Below are 26,833 nucleotides of genomic sequence, written 5' to 3'. Positions count from 1 at the left end.
TTTTTTTCTTTGACATTTTGCTTTATATATGCCAAATTTCATATCATCCAAGCGGTGCTTTGAAATTCGGATGTTTTGCAATATTTGACCGTGAGTCAATGGACTAATAATATTTAACTCGACACAGCGGACACGCGCCAACACGTAACTTTTAATGACAAAAATTTTCAAATCAAAATGTACACCAGCCAATTCGTAACTTTTCTATTACCTGACCTGCAACTCGAAACTTTTTCAGGTGAATTTGAAACCACTGATTAAATCTAACACCTTAAATCTAAACCGAATGTTTCTTGGTTTGCTTAAAAACATTATATTTTTATTATAAAAAATAGCAAAAATTGAAATATCTTAATAAAATAATTGAAACAGTGTTTCAAATGTGTGAAATAGTGTTTCATTAACACGTGTTATAAATATAATTTTCATCAAGTATCTACACGAGCTTGGTTTTTATCAAGTAATTGTAACTGAGGGCCAGAGTTACCAATTGGCCTGTAATTAGGATGGGGGTTAAAATAGTTACGAATTCACCGGGACGCGACACAGCATGCAAAAGCAAACAACTTCATGATAATTTTATACGATTCTGGATTTGACTCAAAAACCAAAACAGTAATAATCTTGCATGCCAAAAACAAAAAGTCAATAAAACAAAATTTAAAATAATATTGCTTGGCTTGGTATTTCCAATTTTTGCAAACAGTACTTTTAGTCAGAATGAATATCAGCACTGGAAATCAGCAATTTTCATTTGTAACTTATTATACATAAGTCTGGATCCCGCGTAAGAAAAAAAAGTTGATTAATAGCAAGCTGAAAATTTGTTAATAGCTTAAGGGTGTCTAGGCGGATAAACTTTGATATATGGGAACACTGGAACAGGGACAGTTTTAATAATTGTGGAACAGGTTAAAAATTTGGAACGGTCACACCACGAAAACGGCACATTTATTTTGTCAGACGGAGCAGACTTAAACTCTTCGAACAGAGATTAAACTCTCATGCAAAAATCAGACTCCTATTTATCACCTGTCATAATTCCTGTCAGTTGACATATTCTACATGTTCCACTCATTAAAACGCCCATTTGGTGATACATAGCAGTCTGATTTTTGCATGAGAGTTTAATCTCTGTTCGAAGAGTTTAAGGCTGTTCTGTCGGACAAAATACTTGTGCCGTTTTCGTGGTCTGGCCGTTTTAAATTTTTAAATTGTTCCACAATTAAAACTTCCCCTGTTCCAGTGTTCCCATATATCAAAGTTGGTCCGACTAGACACCCTTAAACTGTTAACAAATTTTCAGCTTGCTATTAATCAACTTTTTTTTCAAACGCGGGATCCAGACCTAACACCTTATAATAAGGTATCGCAACAAGAAAATAAAATATCCTATATTTTCGTTTAAAATTTCACGAGTCTTGATCACCTCAAATATTCCAAATATCTGACATGAATAAATACTCTGTTTCAAATTAAAAGTTTGGTTTGTCGAAAATTCTACAGCCAGGACATAAAATGAAAAACGTGCTTTGAAAGAAAAGGAATATATTTATACTGATCCTCATTCAAGTACGTGTATTATTATAAAAAGTATATTCCACATGAGTTCATCAGTTCATCATCCTCAGTTTTTTATATTATGCCGTTTACGTTGACATTTTATCTACATGGCAGTAAGTTTTATGTTTACGGTTATTTTTTATGGTATATCCAACTTTTATGCATTGATAAATAATCTAGTAGAATTTAAAAACCCTACAAGACGAGTATAAGAGGAAAATTTACATAAGACAAATAACGGAGTAAGGATGTACCACGTAAAAAATTATATTATTGTCAGTTTGTCTATATAATTATTTTACACTTTTTTTCAAATCTCAAAGACATTAAAAACGCTCAAAAACAATATCTCCAAAAGATATGAAAATCCTAAACAAGAAAGAACTTCCTCTCTAGGTGCCGTCTCCGCTTCGAAGGTTGGCAATCATCAGAGCGATTTTTACTTTTGAGGCCGCGGATCTAAATAATTCGTTGTTATTACATTCAAACCGTCCCCTTAGGTTCCTCAGCCAAGAGTTACGTCTACTTCCTATGGATATTTTTCCCTAGAGAATAAAGAAAATCTAAGGAGGATGAAAAGAAGAGGGAATTGATCAAAATTAAGTATTTATCTAGAAAATTCAAACAAGGACAAATTATTGTAGATTAGTCCAGTCGTCTGAGATAGCCACTGAGCCTCTAAAAATCATACTAACACGCTGAATTTAATGATTAAACTCTGTTAGACTCATTCCGTGTTTTCGAGCCCTAGGTGACTTGGTATGCTGGAGTAGATCCCAAAAATTTTCGTACACATCTGGCCGTCGGGAGTAGTACAGCCTACTGCATGGTCTTATAGAGATGTTCATTCAGACATAGCTTTTTTTGGTTTCTAAGAAGTTCTTCGGAATGATTCCAGTAGTCGACATAATAATAGGTATTGTCTGGGTACTTTTTCATTCTCCATTGTCTTCGTAAGTATTTGAGTTTCCAGATCTCTGTACTTGGCGGTCATTTCAATGTATTTAGTTAGTAGATTATTGTTGTTAGTTAGTGTTAAATCGATTAGTGCTGTTTGTCTCGTTAATTTATTAACTAGTACAATGTCTGGTCTATTTTGTGTCACAGTTTGGTCTGTGTGCAGAGTGCAGTCCCAGTAGAGCTTATAGTTGTCATTCTCAAGCATACTCTTAGCAACGTATTGATAATATGGGAGATTTTCCGTTTGGAGAAATCTAAGTATGATAGCTATCTCTTAATGAAGGATCTCCCCTACTGAGTCAAGCCGTTCCTTCTATTTAGTTGCAGAAAATGCCCGGCAGCACCCGGTAAGGTGTTGGTAAGATGGTTTCTTGTGCTTTACATCTCTATAGCATTTGTCGTTTTAGACCTGAGAGTCTTTGACGATATATTTTAGGTAATTTTTGGTTGGTATAACTTGATCCTGAATGGTTAGTAATAAACCTTCTGTTTCAGGGAACATCTTCCCTGATGTCAACCAATAGTTCGACGCTGTTTTCTCGACGCATACTCTTGGCTGACCTCATTGGGATGTCGCTCGTGCAGAGGTTTACCCATCCAGGTGCGCATTTATTCATTCTTACTAAGGTAGTTTATGCGCATTTCTAGTTCCATCAGTTTGATCGGTGTTGTGTCATCTACTGCGCAAATAGCGCGATGTAGAGTGGATGTCTCAGCCCGCATCTGAAAATAAGTTGTTAAATTATCAATCTGTTTATCTAATTGATCACCTATATCCATAAGTCTTCGTCATCCTAAATACCGCGGTAATGTTGTACTTTCTGTGATTTTGTGCCTTTGTGAGGTGTGTTCGTACTTTCCGCTAAATATTTTATATATCCGTTTTTGTCCACTTAACAATACACAACGAATTTGTAAGTGCAGAACAAGCGTAGGTGTTTAGTGCCTTAAATAAATTTTTACTGCTAAGGTGTGAACGAAGCAGCTGTTTTATCCTTCGTATAAACTACGTAGTTATCTCAGTTTTTATTTGCTTATGGTCAATTTTCAGAGCCTGCTTTACTCCGAGATATTTATAAATATCATTTTCACCCATAGCCTCGAAGTTCTGACTATTTTGCATATCGAATCCGCCTGGATGGACCTTTCTTCTCATTATATTAAAATACTATGAGTATGCATAATATATAATTGCAGCTCTTATAATTTAAAATGAGTTTTAAAGGTATTGTAGTATCTTTACATTATGTTAAGTATTATTTATTTTATCAAATGTAATTTTTTTTTAAATTTTGTGTTTAAAATAATTACACAAACTAAAAAGTTTGTGTTTAAAATAATTTATGAGGTGTTAAGTATTTTTTAAATTCAAATAAATAATGTTCTTGAATGGTCATATTATTTGTCAAAAGAAATTCCAGGAAAAATAACTGCTTACCAAATTGTCATGAACATTTTTCAAAGGACAATATAATACAAACGTACAAATTATATTGTTATCAAACAATCAGAGCTTCTAAGAAATTAAACTGCCAATTGTCCTGATCTTTACCTTTTAATGAGAAAACAGGTGTTTTAAAAACGGTCTGTTTTGTAGATTAAACCTTTTCATTCCCTTTCCCCAACAATTTTCGTTGAGATACGTTTAATATAAAACGGGTCGTGAAAACCATTAAGATGCTTTTTGAATAATCCTGTATTCATCACGGTTGCTCGTTATCTGATAGCATTACTCTATTTTCGGCTTCCGTTGGCTTCCCTCGTCCGTTGTCTTTACTTTCTCAGTCGGCTTTTCAGTCTTTTGAGAATCCTTTTGTGCCTTGAATCAACACGCAATATAAATTTTCTTTTTTGTGGTCGTCTTCCAAACATCCTTAATCCGTATAACAAAGTTTTGATGCTGTTATTTATTTTTCATCCGCTATTGTGGAATTTATAACTCTATGTTTTTCGACCACCAACGACATAATACAGCTCGTGATGTTTTGCCCTTTTATTAATACAGGGTTATTCCTAAGAATACTGTTTTTGATTAAAATCTTGTGATTACATTCGAACAATACTAAGATTATAATAGAATGTTATATAATAGAATTAGCCAAACAATACTGCAACATATACCTGTGGAACAAGTAGGATTTCGACCAAAACTCGGCTGCACAGACCAAGTCCTAACTATATAGAAACAGGCTTTAAAAAACAACTAAAAATATCTACTGTTTTCATTGATTTACAGTGTGTTTCATTAATAATTGTCCATATACTAACTGGAGAAATCTTAGCACAAAATACGAAGATTTAACCTAAAACGCTTAACTAAACTGTGGTTCCTTACTGAGTTACAGGGTGTTTTATCTAAAAATTAAAAAATTATTTTTGCTCAGCATTTTAAAACTATTCGACATATTCTTTTCATACTTGGCAGAAAGTGCGACTACTAGACATCCTACTAAATTATGATAAACAAACGTTTCTAGTTACTACCAGGGGCGTACGACAGGGGTGGTGAATAGTTGACGCTTCTCAAATTCTACGCCACTTGAAGAATTACTATTCTAACGCCATTTTTAGATTCTCCAACACTTTCTACGTAAATAATATTCTCTTCATTGGTTGCGATAAAGTCATTAGTTTTCGAGATATTTGAAGTTAAATATGAAACGGCACAGTTATTTTGACTAATTTATAATATGATTCATATGATTAAAATTTAAAAATGATTTGTACCCAGTACTTTAAAACTATTTGACGTATCCTTATTATACTCGGTAGAAAGTGTAGGTACTCTACAACCTATTACAATAAAATAAATAAACGTTTCTAGCTACTACCAGAGGCGTACGACAGGGGATAGTGGCCGGTTGACCCTTCCCAAATTCTACGCCACTGACGAAATTGCTATTTTAGTGTAATTAATTCGTAACGATAACATGATTAGTTTTCGAGATATTTGAAATTAAAAATGAAGCGACACAATACATTAATCAAAATAACTGTCTCGTTTCATATTTAAATTCAAAGATCTCGAAAACTAATGACTTTATCGTTACGAATGAAGAGTATATTATTTTCATAGAAATTATTGGAGAATCCAAAAATTGCATTAAAATAGCAATGTCTACGCCAGCGGCGTAGAATTTGGAAAGTGTCAACCATTCTCTTTCCCCCGTAGTACGCCTCTGGTAATAGCCAGAAACGTTTGTTTAACATAATTTAGTAGTTGGTACAGTACCTATACTTCCTGCTAAGTCTGAAAAGGATAAGCCGAATAGTTTTAAAATGATGAGCAAAAATAATTTTTAATTTTTTAGATAAAACTCAGTAAGGAACCACATTTTATTTAAGTGTTTTAGATTAAATATTCGTATTTTGTGCTAAGGTTTTTCCAGTTACTATATGGATAATTATTAATGAAGCACCCTGTATAAGCAGCGTACGATACCGTGTGGAGACAAGGGGTAATACAGTGCGTCCATAAAATAACGCATAAATTCATTATTTCGTGAAACGACGTCTTCGAAGAAAAATCCCGAAACCGGTCGAGTTTTATTTTTAGATTACGATTTTTTGGCATATATATCATACTAGTGACGTCATCAATCTGGGCTTGATGACATAATCGATGATTTTTAAATGAGAAGGGGGTCATGTGATAGCTCATTTGAAAGGGTATTCAATTCTCTATTCACTAATATAAACAATATCATAATTATTTATATTATAAAGGGTGTCCAAAAGAATTATTTTTTAATTAAATTAATTGACACAAAAAGAAAAATATATGTAATTTATTTAATTCCTAAATACATTTTACTGCTATCAGAAAACAGAAAAAAATAATTGTTTGAAAAATAAACATTGATTTTGACTTAAATGAAATGTTCAAACAGCCAAGAGGGCAAGAGGGAGGTGGGTGGCAGCTTTGTCTCTAATTTAATTTAAATTTTTTTTGAACACCCTGTACAAAAAATTATGTTAATGTTTATATTATTGAATAGAGAATTAAATACCCTTTCAAATGAGCTATTACATGATCCCTATTTTCATTTAAAAAAATCATCGATTACGTCATCACGTCCAGGTGGATGACGTCACTAGTATGGTATTTTTTTTAGCCTTTTTTCTATTCGAAATGTCGAATAAAGGCCTCTCCCATTTCTCGCCATTCATCTCTGTTGTGTGTGAGGCGTTTCCACATTGGTCCTGCGACTCTTCTGATGTCATCGCTCCAGCGCATTTGAGGTCTTCCTCTTGGTCTCTTCGCTTCGTACGGTCGCCAGTTTCCAACTTCCTTGCTCCATCTACCATTTTCGAGACGTTCGTTGTGTCCAGCCCATTTCCATTTTAATTTAGCCGCTTGTTCCACGGCATCCCTTACTTTTGTTTTGTTTCGGGTTGCTTCGTTTGTTTGCCGATCTATTAGTGAGATACCAAGCATCTGTCGTTCCATGGCTCTTTGAGTTTTTCTAATCTTGTCCATGTTCATTTTTGTGAATGTCCAGGTTTGAGCTCCGTAAGTGAGAACGGGAAGGATACAAGAATCGAACACTTTGGTTCGAAGGTATTGTGGTATATGTGCCAGAAAATCGAAATTAAAAAATAAAAATGGACCTGTTTCGGGATTTTTCCTTAAAGTCGCTGGTTTACGAAATAATGTTATATTGTTACGAAAATGTTACGAAATAAAATTATTATAACATAGAAGTTTTCAGGTCATAATGGGCGATAAGACCAGTACCCAAATGAATCTGAACAATGGTCTTCCGCAAGGATCGGTGCTGGCCCCTCTACTCTTTAGCTTTTATATAACAGACATGCTTGAAACCCCATCAAAAAAGTTCAGATATGCAGATGAGTGAGCAATTGCTACGAGCCATTAAGGATTGGAGACTACTGAGCAAATATTAACAAACGACCTGGTTACCATCGGAACATATTTCCGTCACTGGAGATTACACCCAATACCTCCAAGGCAGAAGTATCATTTTTTCCTTTAAACAACAGATTGGCTAGTTGCCAATTAAAAATCCACTTTAAAGACAGACTCCTCAATCATACTAAATACCCAAAATATATAGGTGTGACAATCGATAGAACGCTAAGCTTTAAAAAATATCTTACAAAGACGACTGCAAAACTTAGAACACGAAACAATACTCTACAAAAGTTATGCGATACCACATGGGGTTCCTCATCCTCAGTGACTACACTTCGGTTGACAGCGCTGATGCTGGGGCCACAGTAACATCTAAGGCCGTTAACCTTCGAGTGGTAACGTACGGTCCCTGACACCGACGTAATGGATTTTTCGCAGTAAAACTCAAATGCCCATATTTTTTTGCCCGCGCGGTCAGGTAGCTTTCAAATACTCATTACACTATTCAGTCTTGAAAAATCTATGGCCAAGTGTGGATAGTTCATATGTTATTTGACCTGACGGTGTGAGAGACCGAGGTTACCATTTGTGTTATACTTAACGGTAAGTATTTGTCGTTTTTGGTCCATAGTCAGTTTAAATAATAGATATTAATTTTAGGAGTTGTATGTGAATATTGATTACGAAAGAGAACAAGTCAGGTTGCAACAACTTTTTGACGACATTGTTGCTAATTCCGAACCAGAACCGTACAGTGCGGTGCATTGGAGTGTATAAGAAAATGAGGAAACAAACGGACAATAATTTCAGTTTGTGTTGGACATTTGTTGAATAATTTTATTTTTTTTTTGTGACATTTCAACCCTTGTCGATATGTTTGTTGATATTTTGTATTCAAAAACTTGACATGTTTTTGTAAATTGTTTGTCAATTAGGTTAGTATCTAAAAGAAGCCAATTTTTTTAATGTGGATTTTTTCCCGAATATAAATAAATATTGATCATTTCTTACTATATTGTTATTTAAATATATATTAAATGTATATTAAACATTTAGTCACCTCAAAACATTAACAGAAAATCACAACCTAAGATATTCATTATTAAAAAAGTCGGTGTCGTAGACCGACGTTACCAACTATGTTACAAGAATTCACGTTACCGGCGGAAGGTTAATTAACGCGTTATTTGACTAACGCGTTAGATGTAGCCAGGACATAGCGCGCTAATTTGTTAATGCCGTTAAATAGTCCTGTCGCCAGGGGGGGTACAACGGCCTCCTTAATTCAGATGGACTTACCCAAGTTTTTGTTATATATTTTGACCCGCAGAATACGAATTTTTTGGGTAACAGTTGATCCGGATGTCGAAAAGATTGTTATAGACAAAGAACTTGAGGAATTACATAACAGCGATTTCTCGCAAAACAAAACATCTTTTTGTATTTTTTGGGTCATTTTAAGCAAAAAATATTTCTACAAGTTTTTTCGTAGAATGCATAGTTTTCGAGATAACCGCGGTTGAACTTTCAAAAAATCGAAAATTTGTAATTTTTGAAACCGAATAACTTTTGATTAAAAAATAAAGTAGCAATTCTGCTTACCGCATTTGAAAATTTAAGTCAAATTATATCGGTTTTGATTATCTGCATTACTAGAAATTTATTATTTTATTGTTAATCAAAGCTCTAAACACCTAGTATGTGAGTGATGTTTTCAATGATTTCTCATTTAAAATCGAACGAGTAGGTAGAGTAGCTACGAGTGCAAGCGAGGCAATTTCTACGTAGCATGCGTTAAAACGCATGTATTAGGCACGGGAAACACTATGTGTTTATAGATTAGTTTAACAATAAAAAAATTAATTTTTAGCAATGCAAATAATCAAAACCGATATAATTTGACTTAAACTTTCAAATGCGGTAAGCAGAATTGCTACTTTATTTTTTAATCAAAAGTTATTCGGGTTCAAAAATTGCAATTTTTCTATTTTTTGAAAGTTATCGCGGTTATCTCGAAAACTATGTATTCTACGAAAAAACTTGTAGGAATATTTTTTGCTTAAAATGCCCCAAAAAATACAAAAAGATGTTTTGTTTTGCGAGAAATCGCTGTTATGTAATTCCTCAAGTTCTTTGTCTATAACAATCTTATCGACATCCGGATCAACTGTTACCCAAAAAATTCGTATTCTACGGGTCAAAATATATAAAAAAAAACTTGGGTAAGTCCATCTGAATTAAGGAGGCCGTTGTACCCCCCCTGGCGACAGGACTAAATCGTTAGGCGATAGAATTGGTGTCGGTTTCTTTCGACATTACAAAATCGTGGTGTTCATGGTGACGCTGCATTCTTATCATTCACCATCTTCTTTTGAGTTCTGGTTTTTGCTTGATCCGTTTATAAAATAATAAATTCATAAAATAATGATTAGCACTCATGAAATATAACAGCGTAGCAGCTTGAAATTATTGGAATAAAAACCGCGTTTTCTGCTGAATACGCGCTAAAATAAGTGTGGCTAGTCACTTTAATGCGCAGTTTATTCCATCATTTTTGGTGTGTTAATTAATGCGGTAATGGACGTTAGACGATAACGTTACTGTGGCCCTAGCATGAGACTCGTGTTGTATCTCGTTGCAGAGTACTGTGCACAAGTATGGCTCAACAGCCCACACACCAAACGTGTTGATACCCAACTAAACCAGGCTTTGTGTATTATAGCAGGTACAATCAAGGCCACGCCAACGTATTGGCTACCAGGACTAAGCCACATAGCCCCCTCACACATCCGTCGAGAACATGCCCCTGTCAGGGAGTATAGAAAAATTAACGCTGATCCTGTGTTCCGCTCTGACGTTGGTATTAACAACAGAGACATACAGTTGAGTCCGCGAGTCTTTACCCGTGCGTCATCACTTAAAGCATACGAAATAAGTCGGAAATCTATTTCACGCAACAACAACTGACAGAAAGTGGCTACTGTTCCGATTACGGGTTTTATTATAAAATTTGACGTTATCAAATATATAGAATGTCAAATGTAAGTTTTGCTTCAAAATTTTTGCGCAGAATTACAGCTACATTTGAAGTAGCTTAATAAATTCTTTTATTATTATTGATTAATAAATAAATAAACAATTTATAAAAAAATCCGATAACATATTTTATTTTTGTTATTTTATTCACTTTGACGGAAATCTAAACAAAGTCATTTCTTTACTGTGTGAATGACGTTAGCTTTGTATGTTTTAAATAGTAATTGCCTAAATATAATTATTTACCTTAAAATTTCAAAGCCCAATATAAAATTAGTTGTGAAAACAACTGTTTGAGTAATATAAAGAAACTTCAAAATGCAAAAATTCGACAAAAACCGCAAAAAGTTCAACTGACTGACAGCCACAAAATTAAACAAATCAGAAACGTCAAACAAATTGTGCTTAAAATATGAAAATATACCGAATCGTCTTTTTTTGTGCATATCTCTTTTCAGTGCACTGAGTCTAGATGGTTCATAAAAATAACATGTGTTGTTACTTAATAACAAACGGCAGCTGGTTTGTCATGAGTTTCATGCATGGAAGAGGATGATGCTAGATAAAAAGTATGTGTTTTATCTCGCCAGGTATTAACGACGCACGGGTAAAGACTCGCAAACTCAACTGTAACTAGGCTTCGTTCAAGAAAAAACCCTTTGTAATCTGCAAGGATACTAATTGAAAGGAATTTCGAAATAACCGACGGTTGGCAAGAAGATTGGGAGAAGAATGCTCTAACTGATATCCGGAAAATGCCATCTATTACAAGCCAGCCAGAGGATTTCAATCAACCAAGACGGATCTGAGCGACACTAAACAAAATTAGAACCAACTGTGGTTTTTATCTGACTCTGACTCGCTTTTTATATGGGAAAAAATACCTTCTCCAAATTGCGACTGCGGTGCTGAACGACAAACGATTAAGCATTTTGTGGAGGAATGCCCCATCAGAAAGTACAGTGGCAATCGGTCCGATTTTTTAGTGGCGACCAATGGGTCAATTGAATTTATTTACAAACTAAATTATTGTTTATAAAAATCAATTATTATTTTTATAATGTATTGTTACCTTCATTTATACAGGGTGTCCAGAAACTTTACCGACAAATGAAGACAGGAGATTCCTCAGATAATTTTAAGACAATTTAACCCAATTCACCTAGTCCGAAAATGCTTCTTAAGGGAGCTAGAGCTCTTTGAAGATGGCGTCATGAAATTAGTTTTTCTTAAATACCTCCAGAACGCTTAGATTTAGAAAAACGAAAATTGGTATGCATATTTAGTTTTCAGAGATGAATCGATTTCATCTATCGCAAAATTCTATTACCGGTCATGGGCGTCCGTTTTGGGTAGAGCAACGGGTATTTTAACGCATAACTTTTTTGTTCTTAACTTTTATGCATTTTTGACACCGTATTATTAAATTGTGAGGTATTCTAGTACTAAAAGGTACTCTTGCTTTAAGTCGGTAGGACACACCGTTTTCTAGAAAAATCGATTTGAAATTTTTCATTTTTGGAATTTGAAAAAAAATGAAAAGAACTTTTCAACAAAAAACGAAGTATTTTACCAACATAAAGTAAGAGTAACTTTTAGTACTCGAATACCTCATAATTTAATAATCTAGTGTCAAAAATGCTCAAAAATTCAAGATAAAATGTTATGCTATAAAATAACGGTTGACCTACCCCAAACGGACGCCTATGACCAGTACTAGAAATTCCCAATTAATGAAATCGATTTATCTCTGGAATATAAATAAATGTACCAGGTTTGGTCTTTCTAAACAGTTTTTTTTTGAAAAAAATTTTTTTAATTCAAAGAGCGAAAAATTTTCAAATCGATTTTTCTAGAAAACGGTGTGTCCTACAGATTTAAAGCTAGAGTACCTTTTAGTACTAGAATACTCCATGATTTAATAATCCAGTGTCAGAAATGCATAAAAGTTAAAGATAAAAAAGTTATGTGATAAAATAACCGTTGCCCTACCCAAAACGGACGCCTATGATCGGTACTAGAAATTTGTAATGGATGGATTAGATTTATATCTTGAAGATAAATACGCGCACCAAATTTTGTTTTTCTAAATGGAAGCGTTCTGGAGGTATTTAAGAAAAACTAATTACAAGACGCCATCTTCAAAGAGCTCTAGCTCCCTTAGGAAGCATTTTCGGACTAAGTGAATTGGGTTAAATTACCTTAAAATTATCTGAAGAATCTCCTGTCTTCGTTTGTCGGTAGAGTTTCTGGACACCCTGTATACAAAAACTGTTTCTGTGACACCCTGTATAGCCATACGCTAAGTAAATAAATTACTAAGATTTAGAAAGTGCATCACTTTTTTATTAGAAAACACCACACCCACCAAAAAAAGTTATTAGTAGTAGTTTAAAACTGTGTACAAAATTTTTTGTATTTTAGAAAACGGTAGTTCTCGCCAGTGGCGAGACTATATCTACCCCCTACATGCGGCACTATATATACGCGAACTTTTCGTTTCTGGCAACTTGACCGAATTAAAAAAGGGGCCTCATTCCATATTAAAGTCTAATAAAAGTCCCATCAACGCATATGTCAACTATCCATTTTGTTCCAAGGGTGTGGGTTTTACGGCCCTACCCATTTGGGGTCTGTTTTTCGTTCTCTTCCCCAAAACTCCCAAAAATTTCGAAAATTTCGAGAATTTAGGTCTGGTCTCTCCGGCTTCTAAAAATATTAATCATTACATATCCAACGCATGTGTAATTTTAAAAATCGGTTATACCATTCAAAAGTTACCGAGTTCAGAAATTTTATTCAATTTGTATTTAAAAAGGGGAAAATGTACTTGTGGTTACATGGACGCTTCGCCAGTGGTATAAATACATTTAACAGTTTAATAAACAATTATACAGTTTAATGTAACATACATACATAATCGGTTGCCTCTTTTACCATATTAGGTGTCGAGGATTCCTCCTTTATATAATACTCTCTGCAAATTTACGCCACTTCTTCCTATCTGCTGCTAAAACTTTTGCTTCTTGCCACGATGTTCCTCTTTTCTTGAGTATTTCGTTTACACTAGTGTTCCAGCTTTTCCTTGGTCTGCCCCTCCTGCTTTTACCCACTGCTTTGGCCTCCCATGTCATTTTCACTTGTCTCTCACCACTCATTCTTATCATGTGTCCAGCCCATTTTAACTTCTTTTCTTCAACTTTTTCGTTGAGCGATTTTACCTGTAATTCATGTCTTATATCTTCGTTTCTTCTTTTGTCTAATCTTCTTGCTCCCACCACTTTTCTTAAGTATCTCATTTCTGTAGCTTGTAATCTTTTTCTTTGTCTGTCATTAAGTACCCAGTTTTCTGCCCCATATATTGTAATTGGCATATATACAGTTTTATATACTGTCATTTTGGTTTTCCTCGATATTTCTTTTTTGTTTAGGAAATTTTTATACAGTGAATAATAAGTTCTCGTAGCCAATTTTATTCTGTTTCCAATTTCATCTTCTTGTGTACCTTTGTTGTTTAACATTATTCCCAAATACTTAAAGAGGTCTACTTGCTCGATTTTTTGCCCTTCGATTTCAATATTTACAGTTGCTTCTTTGTTGGCTATTGTCATTACTTTAGTTTTCTCCATATTTATTATTAAGTTGTAGTTTTTTAGTTCTTCAGCCCAGATTCTAATGTTATCTGCGAGAGCCTTTTCAGTTCTTGCAACTAATACAATGTCATCAGCAAATGCACAGGCTTCAATTTTTATTTGTTGCAAATTTCTATACCCTATAGCGCATTTTTTAGTTTAATTTAACATGATTAATAATTACAAGTAGTGACTCTTGAGGATGCAATCAGTCTGCCCAGTCAGTCTGAGGATTTGGCCCACAAGACATAGAAAACTATTTGACTTACTGTCAAGCTTGCGAATTAACTTTAATTCTTTTTCAAGACATCTAGGTATAAAATTTATTATATAATTTATTCTTTGTTAACTTACTAGTCGTGAGATTGTTCAAACAATCTTCAAAACTTGAAAAAGTTCAAACTTTACAAAAAGGACCATCACATACATATTAAAATATTTTAAATAATCTATAACATTATGTTGTTTCCATAGTTCGTTGTTCAACGATATATGAAGTGTATACCATTTATTTAGAAGGAAATCAAAACAGTAACGATAGTTGTTTTTATTATTGTTATTAATTTGATTGCTGAAAAATAAATTAGTCGAGGCAATTTGTCTCCAGAATATTATGAGATTTTATTGATGGAATGTACGACAGAAAATCAGGTTATGATGTTGTACCGAATTTTTGTTGATATGTTAATATGTAGCAGTAAATGTTGCTTAATTTATCTGTATCTGACTTTCTATTTATAATAATAATAATCTCCCGTTTTATGCCGCTCACGTGGCTTTAGAGTATAGCAGGGTAGTCTGTTATATCTAGGGCCTACGGTATACAAGGAAGGTAACAGGCCAGTGCTACGCTTCAACCGCCTATTATTACCCCTGGTTTTACCCAAGGTACTCATTTTAATCAGGTTGAGCCGACCTGGGGCCTATAAACATTGTTAAAAATGTCTAGTTGTTCTTGCTGGCGGTAGGATTTGAACTCCGGACCACCGACACTCGAGACAAGCACACTACCGCTTAGCTACGCCGGCCCTTGTACTTTATAGAATATGATAGAATAGAAATATGCTTTATTGTCATGAAAAATTTAACAATTTTATAGACAAAGCTTACAAGAATCATAAATAAGAACAATAACAAATAACAAATACAATTTACTAAAATGATATAAATCGTCTATATAAATAAAAATAATAAAGAGAAACAAAAAAAAAACAGTAACAATATATTGCAAAATTTAAAAAAAAAATTGCAAATTGCATATTCTACCTTAAGAAATTTAATAAGTTAAGTTAAGCTGCTGCATATGACACTCAAATATAGATTAAGATTATACTTATAAATAAGAATACTGTACTTTCTTAGTTATTGGTTAAGAAACTCTGCTGTTGAATAATATGGTCTTTCAGATAAATAGGCTTTAGTCATTTTACGGAACTTGGGGAAAGATGTTGCAGATTTAAGTTGTAGAGGGAGATGGTTGTAAAGTTTGTTTGCAGAATATAATATAGATTTCTTTACTAACTCACTGGACGGGATCGGTAAATAGATGTCAAAAGTAGAATTTCTGGTGGAATAGTCATGTCTAGGTCTTGCTGGAAAGACATGTAGATGTTTACGAATTAAGCAAACAGTTTCTAAAATATATAAAGAAAGTAGTGTTAGAATCCTGTGATCTTTGAAGTAGCTTCTGCAATGTGTTGTTCTTCTGAGGCCAAACAGATATCTTATTGCTCTTTTTTGTAATTTAAAAATAACCTCAGTTTGGGCAGCCGTACCAGAACCTCAAAAAGGGAGACCATATCGAAGATATGACTCTTCTTCTTCTTGACTGGCTTTACAACTCGGGGTGAGTCTTCGCCGCATCCACTATGGCCCTCCATCGTCTGCGATCTTGGGCTTCGATTTGCCATTGTTGTACCCCAATCCTAGATAGATCGGTTTCAACATCATCCTTCCATCTTTTTCTGGGACGGACCACTGATCTTCTACCGTCTGGTCTCTCGAAGAACACTGTCTTTAGCACTCTGTCTTCCTCTGATCTTACTACATGACCTGCCCATCTTATCCGATTAGCTTTTATATGTCTGACGATGTTTTCAGTACCATATAGAGTCACCAATTCAGCATTGCGGCGCCTTCTCCACTCTCCTGTCAACTCATCTCTTTGAGGACCAAATATCATTCTGAGGACTTTCCTTTCAAATATCAGCAATTTATTTATGACTCGCAGATATGACTCGAACAAAGAAAAATATGTTATTTTGGAAGAGGCTAAATTCATTTCCTTCGAAACAGATCTTATTGCAAAGCAAGCTGAGAATAGTTTTTTGCTTAACACATCAACATGAAGGGACCATTTCAGATTGCTATCTAAAAAAATACCAAGAAACTTTACAGAATCAACGATACTGATCTGGCTGTTATGAAGAGGTAAGGGTTGCAGAGCTCCTTTATAGGACAATGCTACTGTTTTATCTACGTTAAAAGAGAGTAAATTTGAATCGGACCAAGATTTTATTGTAAGTAGATCAGAAGTTATAGTAGCATGAAGAGTTGCAATATTTGAGTTGCTCCAAGTGATACTGGTATCATCAGCAAAAAGAAAAACTTTTTCATTTATACTTTACATTTTACACTTTTCTATTTATACATTTGTTATTTTTCTGGATGTGTGTCATTTCTAGAAATAATCTTCTGTTCATCCTTCATCCTCTCTAATACTGACGCTTGTGAAAAAATTAAAAGTGTGATTTAGATTAATTGAGTGGTCGACTAATGCACAAGCTTGCGATTTGTTTGTTTTAATATCAGTTCTGTGAGAAATGATTCTGCTGTGTAGTGTATGAGAAGTTTCCCCTATGTAAACCTTATCGCAGCCTGAGCCTATTTGATAAACATCTTTTGAATTTTCCTTAGTCGTTAGTGGATATTTAGTTTTGGTGTATAAACGTGCTCTAGTTGTAAGGTTTCTAGTAGCAATTTATATATTTTCGAATCCTTTAAATTATTTGAGAAGATTTGGTGTTAGAAATGGAATATGAGGTAAATATCCAAATATTTGTGGTGTTGCTGGTACTAAGGTGTCGACTATTGGGCTATTGTTTATTTCTTTGTTTGCCGTTTTCACTGTGGGTTGTTTTTTATTGTTGATATTGTCAATAAATGTGATGGAAGCTGGAGACGTTGCAGTACTAAAAGTTGCAGAACCAATTATTGTACTATTTGCGGGTTCAAAACGAAAAAGTTCTATCCTTATTAACGACAATGCCCTTCCCCACCGAGCAAGAATTTTGGACAAAAAGTCATCAACGAAAAAGCATCACGGTATTGACAGAATGGAATAGCCAGTCCGGTCACCAGATATGAACTGCATAGAACCTGTCTGGGCCCTTACAACACGACAACTAAATCTGTATAATAGATTGATAATCCTATGGATGCGCTTTAACAGTTTTATTAAAGCTGTAAAGCACATATTTATGGGCAACTTCGGATCAAAATTCTTTGAATGCATTAATTGAGAGTATGAGTAATACAGTAAGAAGTTTATTCAAGAGGAGCTTCAAAAAATATTAAAATTTTTCATTTAAGGTTTGTAGGCCAATTATCAATTTATTGTGGATTTTATGGAATTTTAAGAAATAATAATTTTTATTTCAAAAAATATATATTTTCTAACTATATCCAATGAAAAAATATTACCATGTCAGCAAACTTTTAAAATATTTGACATAATAAATAATAAAACAAGGGGACAGTCTCAGCCCAGTTTTATTCATATTAGTACGTAATGGATAGAGTAATGAACAGCGCTAAAAGAAGGTCAAGGCAATTACAGTCAACAATAGGGTAAAGGAATTTATTACCAGTGAGAATGGAGGGATTACTTCATGCAGATGACCTAGTAAAAATAGCAGAAGATAAAAAGAAAATACAAAAATTATTCGATATCTGGGGGAAAGAAATAGAAAATTTGAAAATGGAGGTAAACGTAAAGAAAACGGAGACCATGACAGTAACCCAAAAGAAAAGGGTAGAAATAAACCTAACGATATTTATGTGCAAAAACGAAATAATAAAAACAATCTCGACGTTTGAATACCTGGGAGTAATAATATCAGAGGATAGAAAAATAGATCAAGAAACCTCACACAGGACGAAAAAAAGCAAATAAGATCTACTATGCACTAAATAAAACAATATTTGGAAAGGAAGAAATAGAGAAAGAAATAAAACTGAAAACTGAAGGTATACAATGCAATATCTGTACCAACTTTAATATAGGCAAGTGAGACATGGGTAACCGATGCAAAAATAGAAAGTAGAATAAACGCAGCGGAGATGAAGCAGTTGAGAAAAAAAGCAGGAAAAACAAAATCAGACAGAATAAGAAATAATGATATTAACAAAGACTGAAACAGGAACCGATAATAACAAAAATCCAGAAAAGAAAATTAAAATGGTATGGACACATTAACAGAATTGACCAGGAAAGACTACCAAAGCATGTGATGGACTCAAAAAGATATGGTAAAAGAAGAAAAGGGAGGCCAAGGAATAGATGTATCGATCAGATTATAGAAATTGGACAGGAAAAAGGAAAAACACGCAGGAAGATATGGATACAGGATGAATAAAACCTGCGACGCTCCTGAGGGGCATAAGGAGTTTTAAGAAAGAAGAGAAGAAGAAATAATAAATATGATCCTTGCCAATTGTTGAGCAGTGTAGTTAAAAGTATACTCGTCTTTGATTTCATAAAAGGGCTGACGGTGTGTAGATAAAAGGGCGGTGTGTTTGCAGTGATTTGTCAAATATATAGCAAAATATGGTATTTTAATTGTTCAATATAATCATTTCTATTATGTAAACTTTAGGAAAGCAGCTAATTCCGTAACAACTGATGGACAAAGAGTATGATTTTTAATAAATTCAGTGTGGAAGAGTCTGATAAAAGCATAACTGCGGAATGCTCGACATAGTTTGTTTGTTTTTCCGAGAGAAACACGTAACTTTAGATTTACAAATGGAAAATTTTAGTTTTGCTGTTTTTACCCATTGTTCTAAAATTTTAATGGCCTGTTGGCGGATGTTTAAAGCCGTATGGGTAATTCTGTTAGAACTGTACCTATATTACAAGATTATCTGCGTATACCATGGATTTCTGATTGTATTTACCATGCTGTGTTACACAAAAAATAAAAAAGTGATACTTAATGTAGACAGACAGAAAATATGTTTTGGAATCTGGTTATTTCAGAGCTAATGACAGTTGATTCGGAAATAACCAGGTCTTCATCAGGTGCATAATACTACTCTTGGAATACCAAGCATATTATTACCAAAGCTGTTATTCTGGAATAACGGATTCCAAGAAAGTTATGGGTAATAAGTATTAATTTAAGACCATGACTAGTATATTATTGGGAATGGTCCAAAATTAGATATAAGTAATATTTTAGAGAGAAAATTAGACTTCTTGCTAGGGATGGCGGTTTTTGACAAAATACCGGTTTTCGGTTATACCGGTTTTTTTTTGCTTACGGTTTAACCTGGCGGTTATAACCGGCCAAAAAAAACCGGTTTTTGGAAAAACCGGTTTTCGGTTTCTTTTAATCCAATAGGTTACAAAGTTACATTTACAATACACTTTAGTTTGCGATACTCCATTCGACTCGATATGAACATGATCAAAATTAGTACTATCGAAAGAACATGTATTATTTTTAACATGTTTGTATATTTGTAGAATAGGTACATTTTAACTCATTTAATACTTCCTGTATGAGTGTATCGTTTTGAAAACGTAGCGAAATTCTTGGAGATTCGTATTCGTAATCAGTAATTCGATATTCATAGTCAGAGCATTATTTTTGGTAATCAGAAAAAGCCATTCACCCACTTTCAATGTCAAGAGTTAAGTGTGAAAAATAGATGATGTTTTGCGTCTAATTCAACCAGATCACTTCTTATGTAAATATTATGATTACAAATACCTTTTCAAGGAAATATAATAAAACTTAATAATTGTTTCTGGCTGACGTGAGAGTGCACTTTCAGTTTGCTTCCGTATTTTATAGAGTAAAATAAAATTTGAATTATGGTTTTGTTTGGAATAATTACTTGAGAATAATAATTATGATTGGGATCCAAAATAATACCTAACCTAATCCTAATCACCGTAAAACCCTAATAACCGGTTTTTATTTAAAAAAGGAAAAACCGGTTATAACCGGGACAAAATAACAACCGGCAAAACCGGTTATTGCGAAGTAAAAAAACCGGTTTTACGTTTAAACCGGTAGGTTTTTCCCATCCCTACTTCTTGCTTTAATAAAATATTTTTCAACTTAAATTTTCTATATATATCTTCTATTTTAAACTTAATAGTATTTGTTTTTCTTTAATTCCTTACACTTGTTTACTATTTCTTTCTTTTAAGGTCTGATTACATTTCAGATTTTTTATTTAGCTAATTTATAACGTTTCAAAATTCTTCCCACACTTTCTCTCACACGTTTTATATTTTCTTTATTATTTGCTGGATGTAATATGCTTTTTATATTCATCTCTAACTTTACTGTTTTTGTTTTAATATTTTGTTACGACAGTTCCGTAAGATTTATTCCATGTAGAAACAGTCTCTAAACGAAGAAGAACTTCTCGCTAAGAAAAAGTATTAAAAATCTAGAATGTTTCGAAATTTCGAAATGTCTCGTAATGTCTAGGATATCAGAAAATATATATTAGACCGGGCAGTATCGTCGCCCCCGCTAGCGCAATTATTTCGATTCGATTTTTTTGCACAAACTTACTCAAAAAGAGGTCCTTATAACATATCCACAGGATGCCGGGCGGTGCCGTCGTCGAAAAATTTTTTAAACAATTTTTTTTAAACAAATTCACAAAAATAATTTTTTTATTTCCAAAATTTTTTTTTATATAATTTGGGTCATTCTGAGCAAAAAAGGTATCCTGTCATTTTTCTCTAAAATTAACTGTTGTCGAGTTATACGCGATTAAAAATTTGAAAAATGCGAAAATGGCCATTTTCAAGGCTTTATAACTCGATCAAAAATGATTATTATGTAATTCAAAAAGTGACAAAATCAAGATTCAAATACCTTCTTCAGCGTTCTGAAGAGATTTTTGTCATTAATTTATTACAAAGCTGATATTTTTAGTTATTAACAATTAGCGCTATAGTCCAACTGTATCGTCGCCCCCGTTAACGGAACTATTTCGATTAGATTTTTTTGCACAAGCTTACTCAAAAAGAAGTCCTTATAACATATCCACAGGGTGCCTTGCGGTGCTGTGGTCGAAAAATTTTTTAAACAATTTTTTTTAAACAAATTCACAAAGCTGTTATTTTTAGTTATTAACAATTAGCGCTACACTCTAACTGTATCGTCGCCCCCGTTAGCGGAACAATTTCGATCAGATTTTTTTGCACAAACTTACTCAAAAAGGGGTCCTCATAACATATCCACAGAGTGCCTTGCGGTGCTGTGGTCGAAAAAATTTATAAACAATTTTTTTTAAACAAATTCACAAAATTTTTTTTCATTTCCAACAATTTTTTTTAGATAACTTGGGTCATTCTGAGCAAAAAAGGTCTCCTGTAATTTTTCGCTAAAATTGATTGTTGTCGAGTTCAATGCGAATAAAAATTTGAAAAATGCGAAAATGGCCATTTCAAGGCTTCATAACTCGATTAAAAATAATTATTATGAAATTCAAAAAGTGACAAAATCAAGATTGAATTACCTTCTTCAGCGTCCTGAAGTGAATAAAATAATGCCAAAAATCTCTTCAAGACGTTGAAAAAGATATTTGAATCGTGATTTTGTCACTTTTTGAATTTCATAATAATAATTTTTAATCGAGTTATGAAACCTTGAAAATGGCAATTTTCGCATTTTTCAAATTATTAATCGCGTATAACTCGACAACAGTCAAGTGTAGAGAAGAATGACCAGAGACCTTTTTTATTCACAATGACCCAAATTACCTAAACAAAAAATTGTCGGAAATGAAAAAATTATTTTTGTGAATTTGTTTAAAAAAATTGTTTAAAACATTTTTCGACCACGGCACCGCCCGGAATCCTGCGGATATGTTATAAACACCTGTTTTTGAGTAAGTTTGTGCAAAAAAATCTAATCGAAATAGTTCCGCTAACGGGGGCGACGATACAGTTAGACTATTGCGCTAATTGTTAATAACTAAAAATAACGGCTTTGTAATAAAATAATGACAAAAATCTCTTCAGGACGCTGAAGAAGGTATTTGAATCTTGATTGTGTCACTTTTTGAATTTCATAATAATCATTTTTAATCGAGTTATGAAGCCTTGAAAATGGCCATTTTCGAATTTTTCAAATTTTTAATCGCGTATAACTCGACAACAATCAATTTTAGAGAAAAATGACAAGAGACCTTTTTTACTCAGAATGATCCAAATTATCTAAAAAAAATTGTTGGAAATAAAAAAATTATTTTTGTGCATTTGTTTAAAAAAAATTACTTAAAAAATTAATTTTTCGACCACGGCACCGCCCGGCACCCTGTGGATATGTTATAAGGACCTCTTTTTGAGTAAGTTTGTGCAAAAAAATCGAATCGGAATAATTGCGCTAGCGGGGGCGACGATACTGCCCGGTCTATATGTATAACCACAGGAAGTTGAAGTGACAGTTGTAACAGTATTTTTTGAATAGTTGTCATTCAATTAAGGTTATTACCAAGTATTGTAATGGTAGGGGAGCCCAAGCGGGGATTTTAAGCGTTACTCGAGCGCGTCAGAAAATCACATGGGGAGAAACTTTGTAGCCTGTAAATGTACCCCTGCCATAAATGGATTCTTAATACAGGAGCGTACGTTGGAGGCAGTCCGTAACAAACATCTATCCTTAGAAATCTCAAAAAAGTCAGATTAAGACAAGGTAAGTTAAATACACGAAGAATAGTCTGTATTTAAAAAATCTGACGATTTAAGGATGTAAGGAAATGGTCGAGTCATAAAGTTTCACAAAAAAACGAATATTTCGCGAAATGAACATATGATCGAAAAACTGAAAAATAAGTGTTTAATATTTTTCAAAAATCTATCGAATCACATCAAACACGACCCCCAAGGAGGTGGGGTGGGGGGTTACTTTTAAATCTTAAATAAGAACTCCGCGATATTTCGCGAAATGTACATCAGATCGAAAAACTAAAATTACTTGTTCAATATTTTTCAAAAATCTAACAAATGAGACCAAACTCGACCCCTACGGAGGTGAGGTGGGGGGTTAATTTAAAATATTAAATAGGAACCATCATTTTTATTGCAGATTTGTATTCCCTACTTAAATAAGTATTTTTTATTCGAGACAATTTTTTTGAATTATGGATAGAATGCGCTATGATCGGAAAAAAAACATTTTTTGGAAATGGAAAATTAAATTAATAAATGGAAAGTCCCCACTAAAATGGAAAAGTTGACTTAACTTTTTTTGGTTTTAGGACCTAATCTTCACAACCCAATTTATTTATTTAACATGCTCTACAGGCCTTGGAGGCCTAGGGCTTTACAACTTAACAATAACAATTTTACATAATACAAATGACAATATATACTAATGTCTTATATTTATTATATAATTTGATTTAATGTCTATGTAAAAATTGCTGCACTATGTTTTTTCACTGTATCCTGTTTTTCGCTTTCTCTTTCCAGTCTGTAATTTCCATCGATCCTATATCTTCTTGAAACTATTCGTGCCATCTTTTTCTTGGTCTACCTCGTCTCCTTGTCGTAACTGGTTTTCTTAATAGTATCTTCTTTGGCATTCTTGACCTATCCATCCTCTCGACATGACCTGCCCACCTGATTCTTTGTGCCTTTGTGTATCTTGTTATAGTTGGTTCCTTGTAAAGCATCCTTAATTCTTGATTATTTCTTCTTTGCCAACCATCTGCCGTATTTTCCCCCGAAAATAGTCCTCAGTACCTTGCGTTCCCATCTCTCTATCATTTCTTCTTCTGTTTTGTTTAGTACCCATATTTCACATCCGTAGGTGACTGTTGCTCTTATTACAGTTTGGTATATTCTAATTTTCGTCTTTCTTGATACGTAATTTGACTTTAATAATTTTTTAAACTGCCGACCTTCGGTTACCTTTAGCTATGCTGTGCTTTAGTTCGTTTTGCTCGTGTCCTTTTTCATCTATAATGGCACCTAGATATGTAAAGTGATTTACTCGTTTAAATTTATATTCTTTTCCATCGAACGCTGTTAACTTTAGCATATCTACAGGTTCTCTTTCTGTGTTGCCTAGCACCATATACTTCGTCTTTTCTTCATTTATTTCTAGGCCAATTTTTTTTGGCTCTCTGACTAATCTTCTCATGATTTTCTTTAATTCGGTATTAGTTTTTGCTGGCAGTGTAAGGTCGTCGTCGTAGGCCATGCATTGATGTTCGTTACGGTAGACCGTTTCTTGTGTTTCTATTCTGCTGTTCCTTACAATTGTTTCCAAAACTAGGTTAAATAACACAGTTGATAGAGGGTCACCTTGTCTAAGTCCTTTTTTGACTATAAACTCTTCCGATTTGTGACTGTTCCACACTATTTCGTTAGATGTCATATTTAAGGTAATTCTTATTAACTTTTATTCTTAATTAGTTTTTCTGGTATTTCCATTTGCCGTAGGGCTTCATACATTTTTTTTCTATTAATTTTGTCATAGGCCTGCTTAAAATCTATGAATAGTGCATATAAAACCATTTTGTGTTCGTAGCAGCTTGTTTGGATTTCTTTTATGTTAAATATTTGCTCTGTCGTCGATTTATTGTTTCTAAAGCCTGCTTGGTATTCTCCTATTAGTTTCTCTGCGTATACCTCTAATCTTTCTCTTACAATCCTAGCAAATGTCTTATAGCACACGTCCAGCAAAGCAATACCCATGCAATTCTGCAAAATCGTTGCATCCCCTTTTTTATGTAATGGGAATATCCAGACTCTGGCCCACTCTTCAGGCATCCTTTCTTCTTTCCATGTAAGTTCTATCAGTTCATACACCTTTTCCAGTAGTTTTCTTCCCCCTGCTTTCATCATTTCTGCACTTATTTCATTTGGACCTGGACTTTTATTGTTTTTCAATTTGGTTACAACTCTTTGCGCTTCGTCTTTGGTTGGTTCGGCTATTCTTATATCTGCACCCTCTGTTCTGTCTTCGTCCTCTCCCTGATCTTCATCATCACTGTTTAGTAACGTTTCGAAATACATTTTCCATTCTTTCATAACTTTTCCCGGCTCACTTACTAGCTCTCCTTTTATGGTCTTTATGTAGCTTCTTTTGCTTTGGTAACCTTTTTCTACTTTTTTTACCTCTTGGTAAAATGATCTTATTTCATTGTCTTTAAATTTTTCTTCTATCTCCTGCAACTTTTTTTCATTGAATTCTCTCTTTTTCTTCCTGCAACTTTTCTTTAACTGTTTTCGTACGTGGTTATACTCTTCTCTGTTTTTGTCGTTAGGGTTGGTCAACATACGTATTCTTAACTTTTTCTTCACAACCCAATAGGTTCGCATAATGCTTTCTTCTTCTTGATGTGCCTATCTGTGACGAATGTTGGCGATCATCATGGCAATCTTTATTTTATCTGCAGCAACGCGGAAAAGCGGCACAGATGTTGTGTTGAACCAGGTTCTGAGGTTCTTTAACCAGGATGTTCTTCTTCTTCCTGCACCTCGCTTTCCAAATATTTTTCCTTGCAGGATGGTTTGTAGGAGGGCATATCTGGATTCATTTCGCATAATGTGTCCAAAGTATTCCAACTTTCAAAATTTGATGGTGGTTAGTACTTCTCGGTTAAACCCCCATCAAATTGTTATGGGGTGCACAAATGTCACTATAATTTTTCTTTAATATGTTCCTGTCATAAGAATGCCATGTCCATTTTCAATAAAAAATCTCTAATAGTTTTTGATATATTCGAAAAAATCGATTTTCACTTTGTAGTTTCAAAGGGCAGTAACTTTTTGATGTGCATATTATTGTACTAGGGTAAGTTAGATTCATTCGAACTATTTCTGGTCCCAGAATATGTGATTTAATTTATGACCTGTAGTTTTGTTACACCCTGTATATTATGTACCTAATTATTGAAAAAATTTGTATTATTGATGAATAAATTATTATTATTATATATACTTTATTGTTGCGCCTTTTCAGTTTATGGCTGATTTATATACAGTGCTAGTCAAAAGTCTGTACCCCCCCTCTTATCTTTTGAACGGTTATACCTATAATAGTGAAATTTGGAGGGAGGAAATAAACGGACGTAAGCTTCTTAACTAGTCATGACAGGTGACGTAATAGTGACAGATGACGTTACAGAGCCACTGTGACCGATAATTTTAAATCGGACCCTATGAAAAGTGATACCTCGTTTGAAAGGTATTCAAAATACCTATTCAGTCATACTAATTTTTTTGGTTTTAAGTTGATTTTGATTTTGGTGAATAAATTAAATAAATATAAGATTGTAGTTTCGCATTTAATTAATAAAAATTCAGACGTCCGCCTATGGTTTTTTTGGCAAAAAGTTGACGTTTTTCAATTCTCTAGTATTTTTTTACGACAACATCAACCTTTTTGACAAGTAATCATAGGCGTAATTTAGAATTTTTATTAATTAAATGCGAAACTACAATTTTATATTATTTCATTTATTCATCAAAATTACTTGTCATAAATCATTGTATCACTTG

This window comes from Diabrotica virgifera, chromosome 4 (genome assembly GCF_917563875.1).
Source record: "Diabrotica virgifera virgifera chromosome 4, PGI_DIABVI_V3a".
NCBI lineage: Eukaryota > Metazoa > Arthropoda > Insecta > Coleoptera > Chrysomelidae > Diabrotica > Diabrotica virgifera.
This window is presented reverse-complemented; position numbering follows the sequence as displayed.